Raw genomic sequence first — 26,759 nt, 5'->3', positions numbered from 1 at the left:
TGGCAAGCGTTAATCTCTATCAATTTGTCTCTATCAATTTGTCAGCTGTGAATATTTCCTGTCAATAGAATCATATAATCTGTGGTCTTTTGTGACTACTTTAGCTTAGCATAACATTTTCAAGGCTTATCCGTGTTGTAGCATGTAATCAGTACTTCATTTGTTTTTATTGTAGAGTAGTATTCCATTGTATGGATATACCATATTTTATTCTTTTATCAGTTGATAAATTTTTAGATTGTTTCCACTTTTGGCTTATTTATATAACACTGCAATAAATACTCATGTACATGATCCAGCAAATCCATTTAGATATATATATACCCCAAAGAATTAAAAGCAGAGTCCTAAAGAGATATTTGTACACTAGTGTTTATAGTAACATTATTCACAACAACCAAAATGTGGAGGCAATCCAAGTGCTCATTGAGGAATGAATGGATAAGCAAAATGTGATATATATGTACAATGGAACATTCAGTCTTAAAAAGGAAAGAAATTCTGACATATGTTGCAACATGAATAAATTTTTAGGATATCATGCTAAGTGAGATCAGTCACAAAAAGACAAATACTGTATAATTCTACTTATATGAGATACTTAGAGTAGTCAGAATCATAGAGAAACAAAGCAGAATGTGGTTGCCAGGGACTAGGGAGAGGGGAAATGGTATTATTTAATAGGCATGGAGTTCCAATTGCATAAAATTAATAAGAGTTCTGGAGATGGATGATGGTGATGGTCACACAGCATTATGAATATATTTTATACCCTGGAAGGATATATTTAAAAATGGCTAAGATGGTAAGTTTTATCTGTATTTTGCCTCGATAAAACATTAGAAAAAAATTTATGCCCAAGTTTTATGTGTATATATATTTCTATTTATATTGTCTATATAACCCAGAAGGGAAATTAGTGAATCATATGGAAACTGTGTGTTTAAATTTTGAGAATTGAGAAACTTTTTTTCAAAGAATCGGAGACACCATTTTATGTTCCTACCGGCAAGGTATGAAGGTTACAATTTCTCCACATCCTTGTTAAAACATGCTGGGTTTTTTTTTTTTTCTCTCTCTCCTTTTTTTTTTTTTTTTTTTTTTTTAATGTAGATGTACGAGTGGTATAAAGTGCTGTCTCATTGGTTTTACATGCATTTCTCCAATGTCTAATGACGGTGATTATCTTTATATGTGCTTATTAGCTATTCGTGTATCTTTGTAGAAATGTCTAACCATGTACTTTCTCCTTGTTTTTTTCCCTTAATATTCAGTTGTCTGTGCTCCTTATGTATTCAGGATATAGTCCAATGTCAGATTATTTACAAGTATTTTCTTTCATTTTGTGGGTGTATTGTCTTCCACTTTCTGAATGGTGTTGTTTACAGCACAAATGTTTTAATTCTGATGAAATCAATATATATTTTCTGTAAACAAAACAATGCCATCGGACAGGTATAATTGACATGCAGTAAAATTCACCTTTTTTAAGTGCAAACTTCTTTACATTTTGACAAATATATATTATCAAGTATCCACTACATAACCAAGATACAGAGCAAATTCCCTTGGGCTACCACTGATCTATTTTCTGCTACTAATTTTTTTCTTTTTCATAAATATTGTAAATAAAATCATAGGCAATAAAATATCAGATACGTTTCTGCTTAGTGAATGGAATTCTATCAATCAGTTCTTTATATTCAAACTTGGACTTTTTTTTTAACCTCTATTCCTGGTTTTCTTTTTTTTTTAATTTTTATTTATTTATGATAGTCACACAGAGAGAGAGAGAGAGAGAGGCAGAGACATAGGCAGAGGGAGAAGCAGGCTCCATGCACCGGGAGCCCGACGTGGGATTCGATCCCGGGTCTCTAGGATCGTGCCCTGGGCCAAAAGCAGGCGCTAAACCGCTGCGCCACCCAGGGATCCCTTTTTTTTTTAATTTTTATTTATTTATGATAGTATTCCTGGTTTTCATTTCAAGATTTCCTGCTCATTTCACTTTAGGCATGACTCCTTTATGACCACATCTACAGCATATCAAAATTTTAGTGTTCTAATCAGGAATGCAAATTTTCTGGCTTTAAGTTTATGAGTCAAGTTTGTGAAAGGTTGAGATAAAACTTAAGAATGAAGAAATTAGAAATGGGCTAGGGTGAGAGTTGTCCAACTTTAAAAAAAGGACAGTACTTTCTTCAGACGAAACTGCACTCTATGGGAAGTCATCAGAGAGGAAGAAAAACCTTAAGAGTGTCTTAATCATAGGAAGCAAATTGATGGTTGCTGGAGGGGAAGTGGGTGGGGAGTGGGGTAACTGGATGATGGGCATTAAGGAGGGCACATGATGTGACGAGTACTTGGTGTTGCATGCAACTGATGAATTATTGAACACTACATCCAAAACTAACGACGTACTATATGTTGGCTAATTGAATTTAAATTAAAAAAAGGAGCTACATAGCAGCTCAATATGTGAACACATAAAATAAAAGCAGAGCTTCTCTTTTGATTTCTGAATAGACACCATACCCATGCCCTCCCTCTTCTCTTCAGAGTGTGATTTGAATTATCAGTGGACTTGGTCATGAGTTTTCCTGAGTTGAGTGATCTACTAGGATCAGCTTTAAGATATTGGTCATCAGGATCAGTCTCAGGATGAGGAAGAGGGAGAAATTTGAAAAACAGCCTAATTACAGTATACTGATCTTGGAAAATGGTTTTCCTCTCTGCCCTTCACAGCTCTGAGCTCCCAAGATGACATGAGAATAGTCAGGGACAATGATAACCAGGTACACCTCAGAAAGGCTGCTGGAAGTTGATAAGAATTGTCCCAAATCCTTCCAGAAGATAAATATAGAATGAGCATGATTAAACAAATAAATAAGAGGGAAGAACGTTCTAAAAACAAGATCAACAGTAGAACAGATAACTTTCAAAGGAGTGTGGAGTAAATTTTCCAGCCCCATATGGAATATTGGAGTAAAGAACACAAGATTCCTCCTGGTACTGAATTCTGTGTCTGTGGGTGACTGCATCTACCTGGCTCTTCTGTGGATAGATGACTGCTGACCAGTATCCAGCTTCTTTTGCCACTCCTCATTATCCATCCTGCAGCACAAAGAGTAGCGTCAGAATGGCCAGTGATGGGGGTTCCTAAAGTCAATTTGTCTTGAAGTTTTTAATTCCAACCTTAAAAAAATTTATGAACCCTGAACTCAGACTTTTTAACATATGACATTTGTTAGAGTAGCATACATTTGCTTAATTTCACGCCCCTTCTCTATAGCATGAGAAATCTGCAAAAAGGAGCTCTGTAGGTTTTGTGATGTATGTGTTTGTTCCTCCAGTGAATTGCCCTATCGTGTCCACAAACGTTCCCTTTCTTGACTCCACTTGGGACTATCAAGCTGCTTAGCTCTTTTGACAACCACTGCAGGGATGCACCCATTTATTCTTTGTACTTTTGTGTACCCCCTTGGATTTACACATGCTCATTGGGACCCTGTGAGTTGTGAATAATATCTGCCTGTCAATATAGGGCTGCTTCAATTGGTTTCCTTAATAAGGCTGCGCATAATAATGCACTTTTGGGAAGGAATTTGGATACTAACTAAAAGGTAGCACACATTCCAAACTTCAAGTTAAATTCAATATGATTTTATTGAACTGGCCATTCTGCTTTTGGTTTGGATTTTGGTGTTTTTTTTATCCTCCCACCCCCACTCCATAAGGCTTATCACCCTGGTTGTTTCAATTTGGTACAATTTTGTAGTTTTTCTAAACAAGTATGACTAGTTGATCAGTTGATATGACTGTGGCTGTTTCTGTGGGTCAGGAGTCCAGGCACAGCTTAGCTAAACCCTTGGCTCAGGATCTCTCAAGATTTTAATTAAAGTGTCAGCCAGGCTGTGTTCTCATCTGAAGGCTCAACTAGAGAAGAATCATTTTCCGAGTTCATTCAGGTTGTGGGCAGAATTAATTTCCTGTGGCTATTGAGGGAAGGCCTAAGCTTCTTAAAGGCAGGAGGTAGCCATCCTTTGTCTTTAGGGTCATCCATGGTTCCTTGGCACTTGAGCTTTCTCAATATGGACACTCACATCATTAAGCCATCAAAGCAAGGCTCCCACCTCACAGAGGATCCAATCCTCTTATTTTCTTTTAAGGATTTTCACCTAAGTCAAGCTGCCCTAGGATATACTCACTGTTGATTAAGTAAAAATGATTACATCTGCAAAATGCCTTCACCTTTGCCATATTATATTGACTAGAAGCAAATCAGAGGTACCTCTCCCACTGAGGGAAAGTATTTATACAGGGTGTGAACACTAGGGGGTGGCCATCTTTGGGGACCAGATACTATAGGTGTAAACAAAGTTCACATTGTAGGAAACAAGAGAAGTATCTCAAATTTTGACCGTTGTGATACACGTCAAAAGGGTTTTATGGTTTTATAGAAATGGAGTTCTAAGAAAGCCAAAGTCCAGTCTGGACAAGTTCCCAGATACAGACTGCTGAATTGAAAGAACCAGAAAAGCAGGAACTGAATTCTCAAAAATCACCAATGGGGAAGGTTATAGAACATTCAACCATCAGCAAGAACACAGTAGGCTAACCTCAAAAGTGCTAAAGCTACAGCCACCTTTTTATGCTGCTCTTGAACCTCATTTTGAGGGTGTATCAGCTCCTTTGAAAGGGTTCACATCTGGTGAAAATGTATTAAGTACTGTCCTAGTCATTCAAACACATTCTGTCATTTCATTGTGTTTCTGTAAGGATAAAATGAGAGAATGTAGTACTTGCAAACTGAAAAGCTCTGAAAAATGACAAAGGTGAGCTCCTGTTGCCATGCCATTAGTGGCTTTCTTGAACTTCTCTTGTGCTACTCCTGTCTTTTGCTCTAAACCTTCACCTGCCTGATCTCCTACTCCATGCCTGTGTCTCATAGGAAGGCTGTGTAGCGTCTGTCACTATATCCCCACCTCTAGGGGGTTGCTTACCGGACAGTGAGGGAGTATGTACACTTGGGGCCCCATGGTTTTGGTCTACAATACCAGAGTGGGTGCATTCTGTTATAGAGAAACCCTCACGTCTACACCTCAACGGGTACCAGAATGACATTTGTTCAGAACATTGGCCTTGCAGGGATTAAAGACTATGAAGTAGTAGTTAGATGTTGTCTGATGATTCAAATGCTGACCTGAGGGCCCTCTGCTAGAAAAGCATGTAGGGGCTAACCAAAGGAGATAGGAGAGATTTGGTGAGAAAACCAGAGTGAAGTGGCTGGGGAGCCTATAGGGCGGCCAATTATCAGTACCAGGGATATTTGGCATGGGTATAATGTTCTATAACAAGAGAAAACAGCCAGCATTTTTGAGTGCTCATGGTGAGTTAGGTATCCAATGCTTTATACAAATGAATTCATTTATTCCTCACAACTCTCTTATAAATTATATTTTATGCCCATTTCATAGATGAAAACTCTGAGCCATAGAGTGGTGACTAATGTGGCCAGAACCACACAGGTGTAAAGCAGCATGTCATCTATTCCATCCTTGAACAACACTGCATGCCTCCTCAGCCCACAGTCTCACAGCCAAAATCTCCACGCCTACCACCTCCTCCAGGAGTGATGGCATAATCTGGCAGCAAAATGGGCAGAGGTGGAGGCAAGCAGATGGCTGGTATCCAGAAGACCTGACACAGGAGAGAGAGCCCCAGGGTGGTGACATTCAGGGGCCAAACACAACCTCTGGGAGAACTGGAAAGATCAGGTTCAAGGGCCCCTCTCCCTGAGCTAGAGGCTCTGAATCAGAGACACAAGTCACTAGGAGCAGAGAACGGGATGTACATCTAGGTTGACTTGATGCTGAGCTGTAGAATTTTTGTCTTGGGATTGCTTCACAGGACCCTAAACTAAGGGGCAGGGCTGAGGCTGTGGGAACATTCCAGCTGAGTCCCGGGAGGCAGCTTGCCAAGCAAGGTATGGCAGTGAACTTAACAAGCACTTACCTGTCATGTGTTAGGACCGGTTTGGGTGTGAGGAATTCATAGAGGAGCAAGATCATTCTTGCCGTGGGAAGGCTCCCAATTAAGTGGCACTGCTTACTATTTTGTCTACGCATGGACCAGGGCCACACCTAATATTGCCTTTTTTGTCACCAGAATAGAAACAATTGATATTACTATTTTCTGAGACAGACTTTTTCATGATAATTTCCATAGCAATTTTAATAAAACCCAAATGGAAATTCAGTTTATTAAAAACACATCCTTTCTTCGTTTCCTCATTTCCTAATTTAATTGGAACATTAATACGAGTCTAAGAATAGAAAAAATTAGATTAACAAGTTAAATCTCTTAAATGCCAATGAAATTGTAAGTGGTGTTCGGTGTCATGTATCTCCCATCCTTGGTCTATGAGGAGCTGATTCTGGAAACCCAGGACGAGACCTATGGGGAACCACTTAGAACCATATGGAGCCAAGCTTCCACCCTGGTCAGAATTGTGGTAGGTGTGGATCCTTTCCAAGGTAAATATTTTCACAGACCCTGCAATATGAAATTAGACTATTTTATCCTCCCATTACTTAAATATGCATACACAGAAAACTAGGTCTAAACTCCTGATGCTTTTAATTCATACTAGTCTGAAGTCAAAACAAATTAACAAGCTAAAACTGAATACATCACAAAAGCAAAAATAATTTGAATTTTCAAGAGCAATTAATTTTGCTGAAACTAAATGCCACTCGTACCAGGGCTGTGTATGGACAATTCCCTTCATTCTAACGTGCCGTTCCTACTCTGTCAGCCTGAAAACAATTTTTTCCCCATTTTTTTTTTTTTTTTTTTTTTTGTGCTGCTTCAGAACCTTCGTGCCTGCAGTTCACAGTGATGCCATTTGGAGTTCACGCGGCGGGAATTCATCATTTGCCTACTAAATCTGCCTTTGTTCTTTTCTCATTAGCCTGGGACAATTAAAGTGGCACCATTTGACTGGTGAAAACTCATTTGTAAATATAATTACAAACTTGAACACTGGAACTGTGAGAAAGGGTTTGGAAATAAAGCAGTCATTCTGATAATTCAGAATATGCTATTTTTAATTTTTAAATGTTTGTCAATGATGTGCGAAATTTAAAAGTCCTGTAGGAAGCTTTGAGACCTCAGAGAATTTGCCCTTGGGCTTCTGATTCTGTCTGTGAAAATAATCTTAAAATCACTATGACAGGGAGCCATTGCCCACCCTACATAGTCTCCACCTCTCTTTGCTTGACTTTGGAGGAAGCAAGCACATAACATCTAGAAGCTGGACATTAGGAAATCCTATGAGTAGTTGGATCAGGATGTTGGGGATGCACAGGTACCATGAAGTCTTGGCATCTGGTAGTCAACAGAACCAAGTGGAACAAAACCTGAAGCAAACTATGTATAAAGTCTAGTTTTTAATGATGGCCCTATGCAATGCAAAAGCCAATGGTTTCCATCTGGCATCATTTCTAAGTTCAGGATACTCATGTGATTGATGGAGGGCTCACACCGTAAGACTGGGTGTCTTGACCTATAATGAGCTTTTATCAGGACGTGGGTAGAGATTAAGAAAGAGTCACTGGATAAGCCTTCACAACTCTCACCTCAGCCACAGAAGGCCTTCCTCGCTTACTATGTCTCTGTCAGATTAAGGGTATACTTTAGTCTGGTCCATAAGGGCCCTGGGGCCCACAGTGGACCTTGAGACTTTAGAGTTACATGACTTTGAGTAACGTGTTTAACTTGGATAGGTATCCGGTTGCTCTGCTATTAAATGGGAATACTAGTAGCATTGGCTTTGTCAGGCTGTAGTGAGGAACTCAATGAATAATGCAGGAAAAGTGCTTGACACAGTACCTAGGGCAGAGCAAGTGCTCCATAAACCAAGCCAGTATTATTTACATTAATATAGAATTTTTATATTGTCATTCAGGCATGGAAAAAATGACTCTAGAACAGTAGTCCTCAAATTTGTCTGCTGAGGGGCTGTAAGAAGAGGTCATGCCTGGTTCTCACCCCCAGACATTCCGATTTACTTGGTATATGGGGTACATGGTGTAGCTGGGGTGTTGGGATTTTAAAAAGTTCCCAGGTGGTTGTAGTATGCAGCCAAGACTGAGGATTTATCACTGCTCCAGAAGAGCTCTCGGCAGGTGAAGTCTGGTGCCATGAACACTTGAGATTTGGATCCTCGCCCAATCCGATCGCCAATCATTGGTGTCCTTGGGCAAGTCACCTCCCCACCCAGTTTTCCATTTATGTAGGACAAAGGCCAGATTTCACAGGGGCCTTAGGGATTCTGAATGCTATGCTTTTACAGACTTAGAGGTGAGGAAAAGCGAACAATCTCCCAGGTTATATTTCTATCTCTGAACTATTTTTTAAAAAATCAAATCAATGAAACAGGGTTTACTTTAAAAAAATGTTTCTTTCAATGAAACAGGTTTTAAACTCTTGACTTAAAGTGAAACAAATATTTAAAAAATGCATTCCTCCTTTTTACTATTTTACTGGCTGGTACTTAGAGACACAAAACCCAGAATTTGAACTACATAGCATCCAAAAGCTCAAAGTATATTTTACTACAATTTAGAATCAGCTACTATCCTTCTACCACTTACTTCAGAAAGCCAAGGATTTGAGAATATCTTCTAGGGCATTCCTGGATCCTGAGGAGCCCATGGTAGGAAGGTCTCTGTGTACTTTATGGGTAGGAAAGTTTAGGACAGGGCAGTTGAAGAGAGCATTGGAAGGTAACCCCAGTGCCAGTAGCAAATGTGTGAAGATTCATATCAGTTTCTTGGCTGTCCATTTATAACCACTTCTTGTGGGGGCACTTGGGTGGCTCAGTGGTTGAGCATCTGCCTTTGGCTCAGGTTGTGATCTCGAGGACCTGGGATCGAGTCCCACGTTGGACTCCTCACAGGGAGCCACTTCTCCCTCTGCCTGTGCCTCTTTCACTCTCTCTCTGTGTCAAATGAATAAATAAATAAAATCTTAAAAAAAAAATAACTACTTCTTGGTCACTATGCTCTAGAAGGAAGTACATTGAGGGAAAACATCATCTGGACATTATATGATCTGCAAGTAGCATAATCATAGCGTGTGCATAATAACTCATGGTCTACAGAATGCTTTCATGTACACCTCTTAGTGTTCACAGTTAAGACTGTGAATGCAGCATTGTTCTTTGAATTTTACAGAAGAAAAAACTGTTCATAGAGAGATAAGGTGATTCACTCGATAATATCCAATGTAGTAAGTGGCGGAGCAAGGACTTCATCTCTGGTGACAAATTCAACTTATCTCCACTGCACCAGGCTCGAATCTGGAGTGGAAACTGTGAGTCCCATAGAACCTGGGAGCCTCCTAATCCTTCAGTAGTCTGCTGGAGGAGTACTGGGATTCCTAAGATCCCTGCTTTCCTTTATTTCCCAGCCCTAACATCTTCCTCTCCCTTCTTTCTCCACTGCCTAGTATTCCCTCTTTGGCTTTATTTATTTATTTATTTTTTATATCCCACTCTCTTTTCCCCTCTTTTGAACAAAACTGGTCACTTCACAAAAAGAGGGAGAGCCTATTTTTTTCCCCCTCTAGTGTATCTGTAATTGTCCTTGAGCACGACCTGATTTTTCCTGAGGGAAACCTGTCCTTGTCCTGATTGACTCTGGTCCCCGTGCTCCTTAACTGGAGCCCAGACACACTTCTGGCTTCATGGAGACTTCTCCTGAAGCACCAGGTCCAGATCTTTAGCTGTCCCCAGACCAGTGGGAAAGAGGAAACAATTCATAGCCTTGATGTACTTAGGTTTTTGTGTAGCCAGGCGCTGCCTAATAAAACACTGACCTTGATTATCATTTAAACTTATGCTTCAAATTTTCACTGTACTTCTCATAGTCTGCTTGGACTTCCTGCCAACCAAGCTTCTCTAGCTCCATCCTCCATCTACATCCACTGAGCACAGACCCTACTAAGGTAGGATACATTCTCTTTCTCCTTCAGGAGTTCTGGATCCTAATTAAGGAAGCTTTCATGACAAATGGAAAATACCTAACTTCTTTGATGGGATCAGGTCTAGAATCTGGAGTATTTTAACCCATGCCATGAGTTTAAGATTGAGTTGTGTTTGTTTTTTTGCCAAGATGTTATAAGATTATGCTATCAATTTCAGCTTGTAGATTAAGAAACTAACACTGCATTTTCCACAGAACTCTCTAAAATTTCTTTTAGAGAACATGAGTTTCCAGAGAGTAAGATGGTGATAAAAATCTTTTGAATCAGATCAGAATTTAATTCTGATATTTTTCAGAGGTATTTTTCAGAGGATTATTTTAGATTCTGAATAAATTAAACTAATTTTTTGTTTGCTGTATTCAGTAAAGAAAACCAGTTGAGTTTAGATTTTGTACTCTTTGTAAGTCATGATTTTTTTTCATTTAAATAGGTGGATTATGTATTTTTAGATGTATTTCATAGAAAATGCCTATCTGATGTGGAAATTGAGAGTGACAATTTTCTAATTTGAGCTTGATACTATTAGACCTGGATTTGAAATCGAGTCTAGTTCAGGTTCTTCAGTTCTGGTATATTTTCTGTCAGCACTGCTACATAGCTTAAAGAGAATTACTTCCTTTTACCTGACCTGTTTTTTTTTCTCAACTCTAACAAGCGGGATTTGAATTAATTAATGGCCAATGGACTTTTCAGGTCTAACTTTCTTTTTTATATTAACCTCAAATTGCCAATCTAAAAACTTCTTGTATAAAACATGCAAAGCACAATGACTTAGTATAAATATCTTGTATATCCTGTATATCTTGATATATATATTCGTATGTATACACACATATATATCATGTGCCTGTGTGTGTGTGTATACACATACATAAATAGGCACACAAGTCTTCTGAGATTTTAGATTAATGAATTCCTTTTAAAATTAAGTTGTAAGGAAAAAAAAAAATAAATAAATAAAATTAGGTTGTATTTTTAGTGTAGATGCTTAATCATTCCAATATATAAGGATATTGCACTGCTGAATGTAAGCCGAAGAAACTCTGAAATTTTTTTTTAAGATTTTATTTATTCTTGAGAAACACACACACACACACACAGAGGCAGAGACACAGGCAGAGGGAGAAGCAGGCTCCATACAGGGAGCCTCACGTGGGACTCGATCCCAGGTCTCCAGGATCACACCCTGGGCTGAAGGAGGCGCTAAACCGCTGGGCCACCCGGGCTGCCCCACTGGCCCCTGGAGTGAGTAGCTGGAGGGGAACCAACCCCCAACGACACAAATAAACCCCCGGCCCCAGCAGTGTACAGGCTGATGGGGTTGAATTATTTTCTTTTACCCCCTGCCTGACCAAGACACCACAAGGTCAAAAGGAGAAAAGCATAGGCTATGGACACTAGATGATGAATATAGGGCCCAGATGGACCAAGAGATGGGGGTGAACAAACACTCTACCTTGTGCCCTCCCTTTGGTGAGCAGCAGCCCTGGGATCACAGACATGGAAGGGACCACCCTGGGGCTGACTGCTTTCCTCTGCTGTTGGCTCCCAAAGCTAGGAGGAAACCAGGAGCAGTACCCCAAGCATGGCTTCCCCAACACCTATTTATTTTGTTGTTTGTGCTGATGATGGGCAGGTCCCCACTTGTCCCTTTTGGACACCCTGGAGGGGCAAGGGGCTGAGGAGGGCCAGACCCAGGTTCCAGGGGCACAGGCAGTACAGCTTTTGGTTGTGTACATAGGGTGCTTTATTCTCCACAGAGTGATACATGCTAAGATGGGTTGGGCTTGGGCTGATGTCCCCATATGTACAGATCTGAATAAAATGGGTCTCTGAGAAGAAAAAAAAAGATTCAGACCCATCCATATTTGAAAGCTTCTTCAGACATCATTACTTCATTTCTACCCCACTGCTCTGTGATTCTTCAAAACCTGTAGCTCTACTAAGTGGAGGGTGGCTCACTCTTGCCATCCCTGGTTATCTCCCATTGCATGTTGTCTTGAGTGGGAATTCCTGCACTTCCTGAAAGCAATCAGCCATGCCTCTATATATTCCCTGTGGCTTAATGTTCAGGGGGTTAGATGCCTGATTACTCAGGGAGAACATGCAGCCTTGAGAGTCATGGGGGTTTCTCAGAACTCTTAATTCTCAGAAGTCCTTAATTTGAAGAGACAGTTCACTAATGCTTTAAACAAGTTCCCATGACCCTGCCATCTGCTTGCATTAAAACCAGGTGAATCATTCACTTTGTTTCCACTTTCTCCAAATGAAAGTGGACATGATTTCTGTCTCCATCACCCAGAAGACACACGATCTTGCCTATCTCCACCTCTTCCTCCAGAATCCACACCGCCTTCAAGGAATGGCTGGGGCAAAGGAGAGCACATCAGTGTGTTACACCAAGTGGGAAGAGACTTTCGTACACTGTTACATTTCTCCTCCTGCCAGTATTCAACCTATGGCAAATGAACTCAGACTTTCCATGTTTTTCTAAACATTCTTACTGGCAGGTGTGTAGATCTGGCTTATTATTAAGAAAAATATTTTTTGCTGAAATTATCTGGCAGGACATTTTGTACTCCCAGAGTCTGGTATATCCAGGACTCCATGGTATTATTGTTAGTTGACCTGTTTCTCCTAGGAGATTCTGTTCTCTTTGAGGATAGTAGATTTGTCATAGTCATTTTTTATTTCCCACAGTTCCTGGTATAGTTCCTGGGGTTGCCTGATTCACTGACTGGCTGATCTGGTTTGATGAGGCTCAGTGAGGAATATTACTTAGCCCTATTTTTTATATAAGGGTGCCACGTGTTTTGAGGAGGGACTCAAAACTTGTAAATGATCCCAATGGAATTAACTCCAGATATCCTGGCATCTTGTTTATACTGGCATCTTGCTATTTATACTATATCATTTTTATACTATATCATTCTTATACTATAAAATCCATAAGAGATACATGAGAGGAAAGGAAATTGAAGCTGAGACTTAAATTGGTAAAATTAACAGCATTTCCATCAATTATGGAAAGAGGCAGAAAATCCCAGATAGTAATAACTGAGGGGTGGGAGGAAGGGGCAGAGATTGGGTATGGATTTGGTTCATAAGGGAGACACTAATTCATTTTGCTTAACTGGAGTTAGAGACTGAGTTGGAAGAGAATGGAAATTAAAATAGGTAGATTTGGGTCTAATCTTGGAGGGTCTTGAATGCTATCTAGTGGTGCCTAAAATTGGTATAGGGCAAGTTTAAATTATACCCTCTTGGGGCAATCTTTTGCATTTGGATTATACTTGTTGACATTTAAAGTGCTCCTATAAATGCCATATATTTTCATCTTTTTAATTACCTTAGGTGGAAAATGCTAGATAGTTTTACCAGTCTGAAGGTAGAACTTTAATGTGGCATCCTGCAGAGTGCTTCTTCTTTACTTGCTTGTAGAAGAAACTAGAATCTCCGGGAACAGATTGCGTAGTTCTGAATGTTTGCTCCCTAAAATTTTATAGACCCTTTTTAAGATGTCCATAGCAGGAAAAAAAAAAGCCTACAGTAAGGATAAACATTGAAAAAATACAATGTTGTATTTGCATTTACCTTCTAGTCCCAAAGCTAATTGTTGAATAAGACTTTGTCTGTTATAACTCATCAGTACCCATGGCTGGATTTTGTGATCTTTGTCTTTTGACTGCCAAGTGGGACATTCATGCTTACTTGGTCAGTAAACATAGAGGCTCTGCTCAGGGTATAGTGAAGCATCCAACATAATTCTTATACTCAAGAAACTGACAATTTATGAGAGGAGACAATATTTTAATGTAATTTCTGGTAAAAGGTACTAAGTTCCTCAAACTGCTAGTTTTGAACAGATGGAGTGTAAAAGAACAATATGAGAGTTTGTTACTCTACATTTTTTGCTCAAATATGTGTGCTGTGTGTTTTAACATGTTTATTTGAATTCAGAATTACACATAAATACACATACCACACTACACAAATCTGTGCTTCAAAATAGAACAGCTGTGCAAAACATTCTTGAACTCAATGATCTTTACTCTTGCCAAAGGGAAAAAAATGTCTGCCTTGACAATTAAGACACACACACACACACACACACACACACATTAATAGCTGGCTAAAGAAATTCCCTCCTTAAATAATAGAAGAAATTACTGAAATACTTAGGACCTTTATCAATTGGGTAGATAATAGAATTGTAATAAAAAATATTTTAGGAAAGTCAGAGGAAAACAGTCAGACACTTCTTCTGAATAGCTCCTAAACTACTAAAATCATTGAAATTGGCATTTGCTTGGCCTGACTTGAATTTGCTTGAGAGGAATAATATATACCCAATTCTTGCTAATCATTAAGGTTAATAAAACATCCATCTTTCGCTTTACTTTCTCTCTTGGATAAGCAGCTAATAGCTGAGGATTAGGTAAGTATGTTGGCTCATCCAGGCATCTGGGATGAGTGTTAGGGAAGAAGAATAAAAATTATGCATGGGGACACCTGGGTGGCTCAGTCGGTTAAGTATCTGTCTTTGGCTCAGGTCATGATCCCAGTGTCCTGAGACTGAGTCCCACATCAGGCTCCCTGCTCAGCAGGGCATCTGCTTCTCCTTCTCCCTCTGCCTTCCTCCTGCTTGTGCTCTCTCTCTTGCTCTCTCTCTCTCTGTCTTTCTTGTTCTCTCACTCTCTCTAACAAATAAACAAAATATTCTTAAAAACTATGCTTGCATGAAACAGGTTGCATGTTCTAAAAATGACCACTATCATATTTCCTGTCCCGTGTACACTTCCAGAACTTTCCTTCTCCCCTGTCAAGAGGTGGAGTGTATATCTTCCCTCTTAAACTTACACTTTTCTGACTAAATTAACTAATAGAATATTAGTTAATATTGTGATTTCTAAGACTAGGTCACAAAAGCAATGCAGCTTCTGGCCCTCTTAGAACACTTGCTTTGGAAACATTGACCTGACATTTAAGAAGTCTGAGGCTGCCATCTTGTGAGGAAGCCCAAACAGGCTCACGTGCATAAAACATATGGCGAGATACTAAGGGTACATGAAGAGAAGAGATCCCAGTCAGCCCTCAGATGCCTTAGCTTCCTCTTGTCCGAGCTCTGGCCACTATTTGCCTGTGTCTGTATGGGAAACTCCAAGTCAGAGCTGCTCAGTTGAGCAGTTCCCAGTTCCCTGGCCCCCTGAAACTATGAGGAATAAATAATTGTTGTTTTAAGCAATTTTGAGGGTTATTTGTTATGTAGTAATAGATATCCAGAAGCAGGTAGACTAGATATCCATATCCAGAGTATATAGAATGCCTCCCTTAGTAAGTTCAAATTTAGTACAAAACATCAGTCTTAGTAATTTATGTGAATTAATAAAAAATTACATAAATAATTACAATATACAGGAAATAGTTAAAAATGCTATAAGACAAAAACAATAAAGTGCTGTACAAACTCAAAGAAAGCTGAGATGAGGTCCTCTTGAAGCTAACATCAAAAACCTCACAGAATTGCTGGTGGGTGACCTGGCCATAGCCTTACAGATGAAACGTGACACTTAGGGGTGGGGAAGGTTCCAGACAGGAGGACCACGTCACCCACAGACATGTAACTACTTCAGTATGTAATACCTTGTACATTTCTCAGCTATAGTGACCAGCTCAAACCTTGAGATCAATATTTCTACTGGCAGCTTTTATCATTCTGTCATATGGCAAAATAGCCCTATGGGTTCATATCCAATCTGGAATTTGTATCTGTTTTATTGATATGCATTATTTGAGAGTTTCTGGGATCTGTGGCATCCCCAGTCTTTATCAAAACCATATTGTGAGAGTGCCCATCCTGTTCCTGTCCCTCTGGCAGGCTTCAAAAAAAAGGGGGTGGGTGGGTGGGGAGGAATGAGACAGTGTCCTTGTCATAAAAGAGTTCATGGCTGGATTGTGGAGACAGATAAGGACACTCACAGTGGCAGTGCAGGGGACCTGGCATTAGAAGACAGGTGCACTGAGACAATTGGTAGCAAGAGCCAGGGATCGAGCTGCCATGCCTGAGATCATCTGGAAAAGTTCTATGGGGGGGCAGGGGGCCAGCATTCTAACAGAATCATTATAGGTTCAGTTGTGCCCAGCAGGAAGGGAAAGAAAGAATTCCGGGCACAGGGAACTGGAAGAGAAAGCGCTCGCTACCATTAAACATGGTGTGTATTGAGAATTGCAGATAGTTCTGTATAACCCAGGGTGCAGTATTTAAGTGGGGAGCCTGAGACAGAAAGCTGGAGAAGGAGCCGGGAGCCAGCTTATGAGAGGCCTACAGTCCCCATCAAGCTGAGGAGTTTGGACTCCATCCCAAAGGTGACGAGACAATCTTTGAGAGGTCATGAGTTATTGAGTCTACCCATTCAAATTGTAATTATTTCTCACATAGCCGGTTTCCCTATGTATGGTTTCTGGGGCTAGGACGTACTTTTTGATGAAGAGCCATCTCACTTTTGCCTTCTTTAAAATTCCGTCATCCATTTCTCCAATGGATAGTATTCACCCTAATGATTGGAGCTAATGTAGCCTGAAAGAAATGCCACCTTACAGGAATCAGAGGCAATCTATTCCAAAGTGTTTTCCACTCACTGTTCTTTCTGGAAATGTGGTTTCTCATGCCATGAAACTTGCATGATGCCATAAAGAGGCTAATTGTGGTAATTTATGGACTGTGGCTCTGTAAGATCCATTCAATCTTTTAGAGATGGATTAATTACAACTTGAGGACCCCCACCCTCTTAAAAAAACCACTTTATTGGCCTATTCCCACTGTCAGGAAATCTGGTGGTAAATAATTCAAGATAAATACCACCCCAGTGGGAAATTGCAAGTGCCTATGTTTCATGACCTGTGACATCCCCCGTGACATGTGACGCTGTGCCAGTGGGACCATGGGCTCGTTAATGAACCTTCACATATTGGTTCAGGTTATCTGATCTTCCCAAAGCCTTGCCATTCATCATCCTTGGCAATGAAGGGCAATTCCTCCAGATAACCCATTCCCATATTCTTCCCTTGTGTGAGGCTGATGGTGCTCTAAATGCTTTATGATTTTTTTTTTTTTTTCTGTTCAGGTCTTTTAGAGTGCCAGGAAGAAGCTTTAAATTCAGCCACCAGTGTCCATGGAAGATGTTTCATTTTTTGTTTTATTCAATTAAAAAATACTTCCTGGGTAGCTAATAATTCTGGCTATTTCATGGTAAATAACACACATATAACTCTGGATCTCAAGGCATTTATAGTACAGCCCTGGACTGTTTGGGGAAAGAATGACGTTAAAAATTACAGTATTTTAGGGGCACCTGGGTGGCTTAGCAGTTAAGCATCTGCCTTCGGCTCAGGGCATGATCCTGGAGTTTAGGATCAAGTTCCACATCAGGCTTCCTGCATGGAGCCTGCTTCTCCCTCTGCCTCTCTCATGAATGAATAAATAAAATATTTTTTTAAAAATGACAGTATTTTAAGGTTGGAAAATGCTTACACACATGATGTCCTCTGAGTGCTTTTGGATGATTGTTTTACTTCGGTGTCCCAGCTGGCTTAGGGTGTTTCTGTTCTGAGGGTAGGTAATTTGAGTTTCCCAAATCTCTATACCAGACTTTGTCCTGCTGCTCTTCTCTGGGGTGAATGTCTTCAATATATCTGGTTCTAAAGTAAGTAACTTACTTTAAAAAAAAAAAAAAAAGATTTTATTTATTTATTTGACAGAGAGAGTGCACAAGCAGGGGAGTGGGAGAAGCAGGCCCTCCACTGAACAGGGAGCCCGATGCCAGGCTCGACCCCAGGACCCTGGGGTCATGACCTGAGCTGAAGGCAGACACTTACTCACTGAGCCACCCAGGTGCCCCTGTAACTTACATTCTTATGTAACTTAACGCTCATGGTAAATCCATTAGAGAAGTCCTGGTAACCTAGTTTTACCAAAGACCAAGTTGAAGCTGAGAGGATTTCAGTAACTTGCTCCATTTGCTCAGGTTCCAATCCTGGGCCATCTGACTTCAAAAGTTCCTCATTAACTGCTCTAAGTGAGTTCCCTTAGATACATGCGTATATAAAATAATTTCTGGAAGTTTCCTTCTGTTTAGGATGTTTTTAGAATGTGACAGAGGGACTGCTTGGTGCTTATGAAGATTTAACTTAGTTGTTTTAGTGTAATTAGTATGGAAGACAGATCTTAGCTGTGGTCATCTGTTCGTTGGGGAAACTGATGCAAGTTTCTGCTTGTACCAAAGTCCCATGGCCTGTGTTTATTCTGTGATCACTCATCCAGGAGTGGGATGCAACGTGTGCTCTGTGATTTCTCTTAAGAGAACTTTGTGCCTATAAAACTGACTTTATTAAGACTTTGGGGGCAGTGATTGGTTTTTAATTTGTAGCAGTGCAAATCACATAAAATTAAATATTAGGCATGCCACAAAAATAAATATATAAATTTAATTATAGGAAGAATAGAGTAGCTAAAGTTCACCATAAACAATAGAGAAGTGGAATAAGATCAAGGTCGTCTTTCACTCTGTATCATATATTTTATCTGTAATACATCATACGTGCAAGACTTATCTTCCTGACATCTCACCACTTGAAAGCTCTTCCCCTTGCTGTCTTTCCCAGAGCACCAGGAGGGCCCCGCCATGCTCAGGCCCACCACACCTCTTCAAAAAGCTCCTTGAAGCTCACTTAGTCCCTTTTTCTCTTTTCTTTTTTTAGCATAGAGAATTTAGTTTTCCATCTTTGCTAAATAGTTCGTGAATGTGCTCTGCAAAGGGCCATTTACCTCTTCACTTACCTTTTTGCAGCCTGAAAAACCAGCACATACTTGAGACCTTTTATCTCTTCTTCCCTCCCTGTAAGTCTTCATCAATGTAAAGATAAGAAGTTGACCTTTTCTTTTCTTATTGTCCATATGCTGACCTCCACGATATTCAAGGGGGAAGGCCTTCTACCATCAGCTCCGGTTTCATCTATTTCTAAAAATTGATCTTGCGGCATATTCACATACTATTCAGATACACAAGATCAGTTATGAAGTGATATTTTGCCATCAATTTAACAAAAGCTCCTCACTAAGGAGGGAGGAAAACTCTAAGAAATTCTTTCCCTTCATTTTTGTTAATGCTCAGTTCTACTGAGTCCCTTTCTCTTGCATGTGTTCCGTGTTGTTTCTATTCCACTTTGGTCTGTATATACTTATTTCCACTTTTCGGAGGCCATTTAAGAAAATGTTTAGACTTTTTAGCTTAGTTGAGCATATGGCTAAGGTTCTGTGATACAGAATATGGTTAGCAACAGGCTCTAGAGTTGGACTGTCAAGCACCAAGTAGACTGTTAGCATACTGACTGTGTACCATCTGACAATCATGCCAACCTCCCTCAGTGTCAGTTTTCTTATCTGTAAAATGGGGAAACAAATGATAAAGTATCGTGAAGACCAAAAATGAAATCGTTCTAGGAAGACCATTTAGCATGGTGCCTGGCATATGGAAAGCTCTCGATATATGCAAACTGCTAATCTCATTATTATTCCTATCCAAAAACAACTATAAATGCTTGTCTCTCATTACTTATTACTTAAGAATGAAATCTCACCTTTGTGAAGTCCCAGAGCTTCCTGTTTCTTCTTTGAATGCTCTGCGCTATGATCTGCCTATGTGTTCTATGCCTGTGGGGCAGGGGGTGGGGAGCAAGGGTTATTCTTGTTGTAGAAAGAAGTGAACTCCAGGTAGAAAACTGATGCTAAACCCTTCTTGTGCAATTATATTTATTTTTTTTAAGATTTTATTTATTCTTCATGAGAGACACAGAGAGAGGGGGACAGAGACATAGGCAGAGGGAGAAGCAGGCTTCCTGCAGGGAGCCCCATGCAGGACTCGATTCCAGGACCCTAGGATCACGCCCTGAGCCAAAGGCGGATGCTCAACTGCTGAGCCACCCAGGTGCCCTTGTGCGATTATATTTAAATCAACTTCCAACTTTTAGCTGCCCAGCCTTAGGCGTATCACTGCGTGATCATCTCTACTTGACATTGTGTTTGTTACGTGAGTTCTTATTACCTCCGTTCTGTGGAGGAAGAACCAAACCCTGGAGAAGCTGAGTCACATGTGTGGTGCAGCCCTGTAACTGCTAAATACTTCCCTGGAGTTTGGTTCCTAGAAGGGTCCAAAATATGTTTGCTGACTGGGTCATTCAGCAAATCCTAGGTAGTGATTAAATAAATGTATAGTCAGAGAAATGTTAAAATGGTAGGTCTGTACCATTATTTAGCTGAAGGGTGAAGCCTGTCCTTTTGTTTTTAGTAAAATCTTTATCCATTTTTGAAGCACCGTCAAGTCATTAGTAAGGAAATGTGAAAATGTACTTGGGTTGATGTTTGTTGTGCCTTCCCCACCCCTTCTCCTAATAGGGAAATCCAAGGATGGTTTTCTCCCTGAACAAACAAATAAAACACAGTGTGTATTGTATGTAGTCCAGAGAGAGAATGAGAACATTACCCAGAGTTTCTATCGTGGACCTGACGTAAAAACCCAAACAACTCTTACTGACTTCAGCTGGAAGATACAATCTTCCTCCAAAAAGGCTGAGAGCTGATGCAAGGGCTAAGACAGGCTCTCCATTATGCCTCCTCAGAGGTTTGGCACCTCAAAGCAATTCAATTCCAGTCTCAGAGAAGAAAGGGACCTCTGAGGTCACCTCAGTGTGCCACATCACTGCTCAAAGAACAGCAGCCCAACTGTCTCAGGAGGAGGCTTGCTTGATTCAGGGACTGGGATTCAAATTTCCCTGAGTGTTTCCCAGTTGGGTCCCTTCTCTCTATCACTACGAACTAATCCTCACTCAAACTTAACATTTCTTCTCCAGGCACTGGCACCAACCTAACAGGTCCTATCCTCCCTCAAATGTGGTTGCTCTACATTCTTTTTAACTACAAATGTCATGCTAATTCTGCTTAGAAATCTTTCTAATTCTAGCATAGCATTCAAAGACCTGAATGCTTTGCTTTGTCTACCTATCCCATTGCATTTCCTTTCTCACATTTTATATTATACTAGTATTCACATCACAGTTTCTTGCATGTTCTGTGGAGGTTGACAATCTCTGTTTTTATCCTATTGTCTTCTGTTTGGAACACTTTTCCTTCCTCCTGTTTGTTCAGACATCACCTCTTCCCAAATGCATACCTGTCCCCCTTGAGCCCGGCCAAGGTCCTGTTTTTCCCCAAGGGAATAGCCTATGCTCACCTTTCCAAAGGAATATTTTCTCCATCAAAGAAATCAGCTTTGGAGGCTAAACACAGATTCTGACATAGCTTAAAGTATGTTGTTTTAAATTCAAGTTAAAATCCTTTCAAGCTTCAGTTTTTACTAGATGCCCTGTGACCCAAACACATCAGAACCAGTTAGTATAATGGTTTTACACATGCATTTCAAGTCACCCAAACTGGGCTCAAATGATAATTCTGCCAATTACTAGTATGTGTCTTTGAACAATTTCCCAAATCATTGAAGTCTTTTTTCTTTCTTTTCTTTTCTTTTTTCTCTAAGATTTTGTTTATTTATTCATGAGAGATAGAGAAAGAGAGAGAGGCAGAGACACAGGCAGAGGGAGAAGCAGGCTCCATGCAGGGAGCCTGATGTGGGAGTTGATCCTGGGTCTCCAGGATCACACCCAGGACCAAAGGCAGGCGCTAAACCACTGAGCCACCCAGGGATCCCCTTTTCTCTTTCTTTTAGATACAAACTGTTGCCAATTAGTTTTTTTTTTTTAAGATTTATTTTATTTTAGAGAGAGAGAGAGAGAGAGAGTGGGGAGGGAAGCACAGAGAGAGAGAATCTCAAGTAGACTCCTCTGAGTGGGGAGCCTTTTCCAGGACTCAATCCCATAACCCTGAGATCATGACCTGAGCCAATATGAAGAGTCGGACACTAACTCAGTCCCTCACGTGCCCCACCTATTAGGGTTTTGATAAGAATTAAGAATTAAAATAATATGGTAACAATATAAGTCAGAAGCATTTAGCCTAGGGAATGTTAAATATAAGTTCCTCAATAGATATTAGAAGTAATATATCTCATTTAAGAAATACTTTTCAAGCCTCTCAATCACAGACTCTTTAATTTCTATTCTCTTAGAATGTTATTTTTCTCTGGAATTTTAAGATTACTATGAAATACAATAAACTTCCACTCTAGTGTTATAGTAATGCAGAGGGAGAGGCAAGAAGGTCCTTTGCTAGCACACCTATGGGGGTTGTCCTGAGGTTTGAGTTAACAAATGTGCGGTGACTAACACATAACTGGTGCTCAATAGATGTTTAGACTGCCTTCTCGCTGATGGCAAAGCTTGGCTTGTTAAGGTGGTTTCTTTCTGTGGAAAAGATTTTAAATCCAATTGTGTTTGACAGGATAATGGCTACCCTGAAGATGTCCACGTCCTGATTCCCAGAGCCTGTGAAGATGTTAGATTACTTAGCAAAGGGAAATTAAGGTAGCAGGTATAAGTAAGGCTGCTAGTTAGTGGACTTTAAAATAGATTATCCTGGGGTATCTGAGTGGATTCAGTATAATCACAAAGGCTCCTAAAAGTGGGAGGGGGGCGGGCAGAAGAAGAAGATCAGAGAAAGCAATGTGACAACAGAAATGGGGGCAGAGAGGCAATGTTGCTGGTTTTGAAGGTGGAAAAAGGGGGGCCATGAGCCAAGGGATAGGAGTGGCTCCTGGATACTTTAAAAGGCGTCAAAGTAGATTCACCCTTAGAGCCTCCAGAAGGAATGCAGTCCTTACTATACCTTGTTTATGGTTCAGTGAGACTGGTGTCAGGCTTCTGGGTAACAGAACAATATGATCATTTTTTTTCTAAAAATTTTATTTATTTATTCATGAGAGACACAGAGGAAGAGAGAGAGAGGCAGAGACACAGGCAGAGGGAGAAGCAGGCTCCATGCAGGAAGCCCGACATGGGACTCATCCCGGGACTCCAGGATCACACCCTGGGCTGAAGGTGGCACTAAACCACGGAGCCACCCAGGGATCCCCGGAACTATATGATCATTAATTTGTCTTAAGCCACTAAGCTGGTAGTATTTGTTACAGCAACAATAGAAAATTAATATACACACAAAGGAAAAATACTGAATTTCTGGTGGCCAGGTGTCTAGATTTTTGGTCCTAGAGCATTGGATTTGTGGTTAAAACAAAATTGCTGGGACACTTGGTGGCTCAGTGGTTGAATGTCTGCCTTTGGCTCAGGACATGCTCGTAGGGTCTTGGGATTGAGTCCTGCATCGGGCTCCCAGTGAAGAGCCTGCTTTTCCCTCTGCTTATATCTCTGCCTCTCTCTCTCTGTCTCTGTGTCCCTCATGAATAAACAAATAAAATCTTTAAAAAATAAAAATAAAATAAAATTGCCTCTAAAGAAGGGAACTGCGTTTCTGGAGGAGCTCATGAAGTCTCAAGGTACATAAATCCTAATAGCTTATATGTTTCCCATCCTTTACCTTTATCCTATCAGCAGACTTCAGGGAAGGTCAGAGTGTCTTCGGTGAAAATGCTACGCGCTTGTCGGAGTGCTGCTCTCTCTGTTCATGAAGGTAGATGATTCAGGGCTGGTGAGGAAGGGATGCTGTGCCAGAGGTCTAGGAGAGGCTTCACATTTCACATTTTCATCAGATAGTGACAATAGTGACAGCCATTGCATGACTAGTATATTTTAGGAGCTGTACATTGGTTCTAGTCTTCAAGAAAAGAAAGAAAATAATTTTTTTAAAGATTTTATTTAAGAATTTGTATGAAGTAGGTTTCATTACATCTATTTAAAAAAATAGGAAATGGAAACAGAGAAGCTGAGTGACTTACACTTAAATTATGGTGCCTCCGCCAGTGTGTAGGTCATGGTCACCCAAGCCGGTGCTTTGTACACTGTAGGTTACCAGCTCCCTAATAAGCTGTGCCTCTGTTTTTCACTGTGGAACAAAAAAAGCAGCTGACGTTGTGCTAAAATGTGTATCATACCTTCATTTATGAAATCTTCCCCCCTTCCCTGCTCCCACCGTGAAATCAGTCCTGTCCCCGGAGCTATTTGATAGATTAGATATTCAGCGCTCACTATTTCTAATAGATGTTGAACGTCAATCTGCTGCTTATGGGACTGAAGAGCTATTATTTTACTACAATATCATCATGGAAAATGTCATTGTATTTTCCCAGGCACAGTGCTGTGATACACAGTAACTTTGAAATCAGAGGCTATTAGGACATTTTCCCAGAACAAAATGTGTCCCAGAAGAAACAATGTGATGTGGCTTATCCTAGTGTGTTATTTTCTCCAGAGCACTTGTCTCCTCCCCCTGCAAACTCACAATATTTTAAGCCTCACAAATAACACTTTCAAGAGGACTGTGAAATGAAAGGCCCACACAGTGGTGGAGAACTCTAGGGGGCATGTGTGTGTGTTTGCTTTCCTTAGGCGGATTCTGAAAAGGTACAGAATGTGGGAGGTGTTATGGTAGGTTTCATGAGGCCTTGAAGCATGAAAGAATCCCTTCATCAGCCTTATTTTTGCAGAACTTCAAAGTGAGGCCAGGAAAGAATAGGCTTATGAGCAGTCAGGCTAGAAATTCACCGTCTACTCTGTTTATTTCAATTGTGTTTCAAGTCCATTGCTCAGGTGACCTTACTGCTGTACTGGGAATTGACAAGGGTGGTAAGCACAACAGCTTGTCAAAACTTTAGGAAAGTAAATTGCCATTTGGGTTTTTACCCTCCTTCTCAGGCCGGGCACGCTCACCTGGAAGGGGAGGAGGCAAAGAAGGAACCATCAAATAACATATTCTTAGCCTCTCTAATTGACCCATATGTATTATCCCCTAGAAACTGGAGGTGAGAAGATTCATGCATTTATTGCTTCATTCATACAAGCCATTTTAATTAAATATGACCGATGTACTCAAAACCCAAGTGAATGCCATTTCAGCAAGAATACTGTTTTTTTGTTTTTTTTTTTTTCCTTTTAGACAACACCACTTTATACATCCTGTGGGTGATATTAAACACATTTGATAACTGGTTTCTTCTGCCCTTGAGAAACCTGGCCTCTAGTTGGGCAGAGGAGACTTTCACATGTGGAAAGCTCCAGAGCTATTTAAAGCACCTCCACCGTGGGCCAACCAACGCAGCAAGGACCTGGAAATTATTTGGCTATCAAAGAGTTAATCTGCTAAGGTAATGGCATGAACAATGCACCCCATAATGTATACAAAGAGGGTGCTGCCACTAGGAGACAAAATCACAAGGGGGATGCTAGGCTGAACTTTGGAGAAATTGTTAAGATTTAAAGCCATTAGAGAGAAAAAGGTATTCCAGGTGACAGGGCCACTGCACGCCCATCCATGTGGCTTCCCAAGTAGTCTTGGAGGAAGTTGAGGCTTTTCATGGAAAGAATGAGAAAGGGATTGGAAAGGCAGGTTAGACAGGGCCTTGAATGCTCTCATAAACATTTGCACGTGGTCCTACACCAAAAACAGCTTTGACAAATTGTCTTTCTTTTCTTTTCTTTTTTTCCTTTTTTTTTTTTTTTTTTGTTATCAGGGTAATGGCTGTTTCAAAGCATTGACGGAGGAGTACTAGTCATGTTGAACAAGATGTGCTGGGTGATGGTGGGTCAGGGAACACGATGTCCGGTTGGGAAAGTTATTTTATTGGTACAGCAGTGAGAACAGGGAGCATGAGAACCAAAGAGTGGGCCACTAGGGTGCCAGATCCTATTTTATCCTCTGGGGCTCCTGCCCGGACTGTCATTCTTCCTTTAAAGATGAAGAAACTGAAGCTTGGGCCGTAGGATAATGTACTTCAAGTCAAAAGACTACTATTTTTGTAGAACTTCTCTTGGCTGTAAATCTCCTGTTCTTTCCACTTCATCAGGCTGCTGGGAGATCATAAGCTGTTACTGCATGTCCTGATTCAACCCCCACATCACAAGTGCCAATAACAGAGCTCACATCCTCCTCACAGACACATGAACACAGTTGAAGCAGCCACCTCCACTCTTCCCAAAAGGCTGGGAAAGGGAATCATAATATGGAGGGCAATGAATTCTCTCAGTGGGAAGAAGAGGATTTTTGTTGATTCATGAAGTCATCTCCTTAGTGAATTCCACAGTTGTGATCCCCGTGATCTAGGACACACGGGAGACCTTTTCTCCTTTTCAGGTACTCTGGGGAAGATGTGCTTCACAGCATTTCCCTTTTATTTATCCCCCACCAAAGATTTTTTTTTTGAGAGAGAGAGAGAGAGAGAGAGAGAGAGAGCGTGTGCATGGTGGGGACAGAGGGAGAGGGAGAAAGAAAATCCCAAGCAGACTCCCTACTGAGTGTGGAGCCCTCGAGAGGGCTTGACCTTAAGACCCATGAGATCACGACCTGAGCCAAAATCATGAGTCAGATCCTTAACCAACTGAGCCACCCAGGCACCCCCACAATATTTCTCTTTTGAGATTCTGAAAGGCATGTTACAAATACATTAAAAAAAAAAATACCTTGATGTTATCTGTTCTCACATGTACAACCAGAGCGATTCATGTCCTGTGGTCCTGTACGCAACACTCTCCCAGCAATGACAGCCTTGCCCTGGAATGATCTGTTTTGTCTCTTTCACCCACGCCAGACTGAGAAG

The 26,759-nt window shown here is 40.6% G+C and overlaps 2 long non-coding RNA genes across 4 annotated transcripts in view; one reads left to right on the top strand and one right to left on the bottom strand.

The window, feature by feature from the left end:
* Window positions 1-26,759, top strand: part of LOC112664808 (uncharacterized) — a 40,322-nt gene that overhangs the window by 10,110 nt on the left and 3,453 nt on the right. The window lies entirely within an intron of this gene.
* Window positions 977-26,759, bottom strand: LOC112664807 (uncharacterized). Of its 3 annotated transcripts, XR_003139999.3 has the most exons (6): window positions 26,623-26,759; window positions 23,946-24,052; window positions 23,588-23,824; window positions 19,684-19,756; window positions 13,397-13,539; window positions 11,135-12,413 (listed from the first exon to the last, which is right to left on the bottom strand). It is a non-coding gene; the product is annotated as an uncharacterized LOC112664807 (long non-coding RNA). The 3 variants fall into 3 exon arrangements; XR_003139998.3 differs by lacking the exons at window positions 11,135-12,413; window positions 13,397-13,539 and adding an exon at window positions 977-3,111; XR_003140000.3 differs by lacking the exons at window positions 11,135-12,413; window positions 13,397-13,539 and adding an exon at window positions 13,597-17,762.

This window comes from Canis lupus, chromosome 17, assembly GCF_003254725.2.
Source record: "Canis lupus dingo isolate Sandy chromosome 17, ASM325472v2, whole genome shotgun sequence".
NCBI classification, from domain to species: Eukaryota; Metazoa; Chordata; class Mammalia; order Carnivora; family Canidae; genus Canis; species Canis lupus.
Note: the sequence above shows the minus strand (reverse complement) of the source record. Positions and strands in the feature narration are given on the sequence as shown.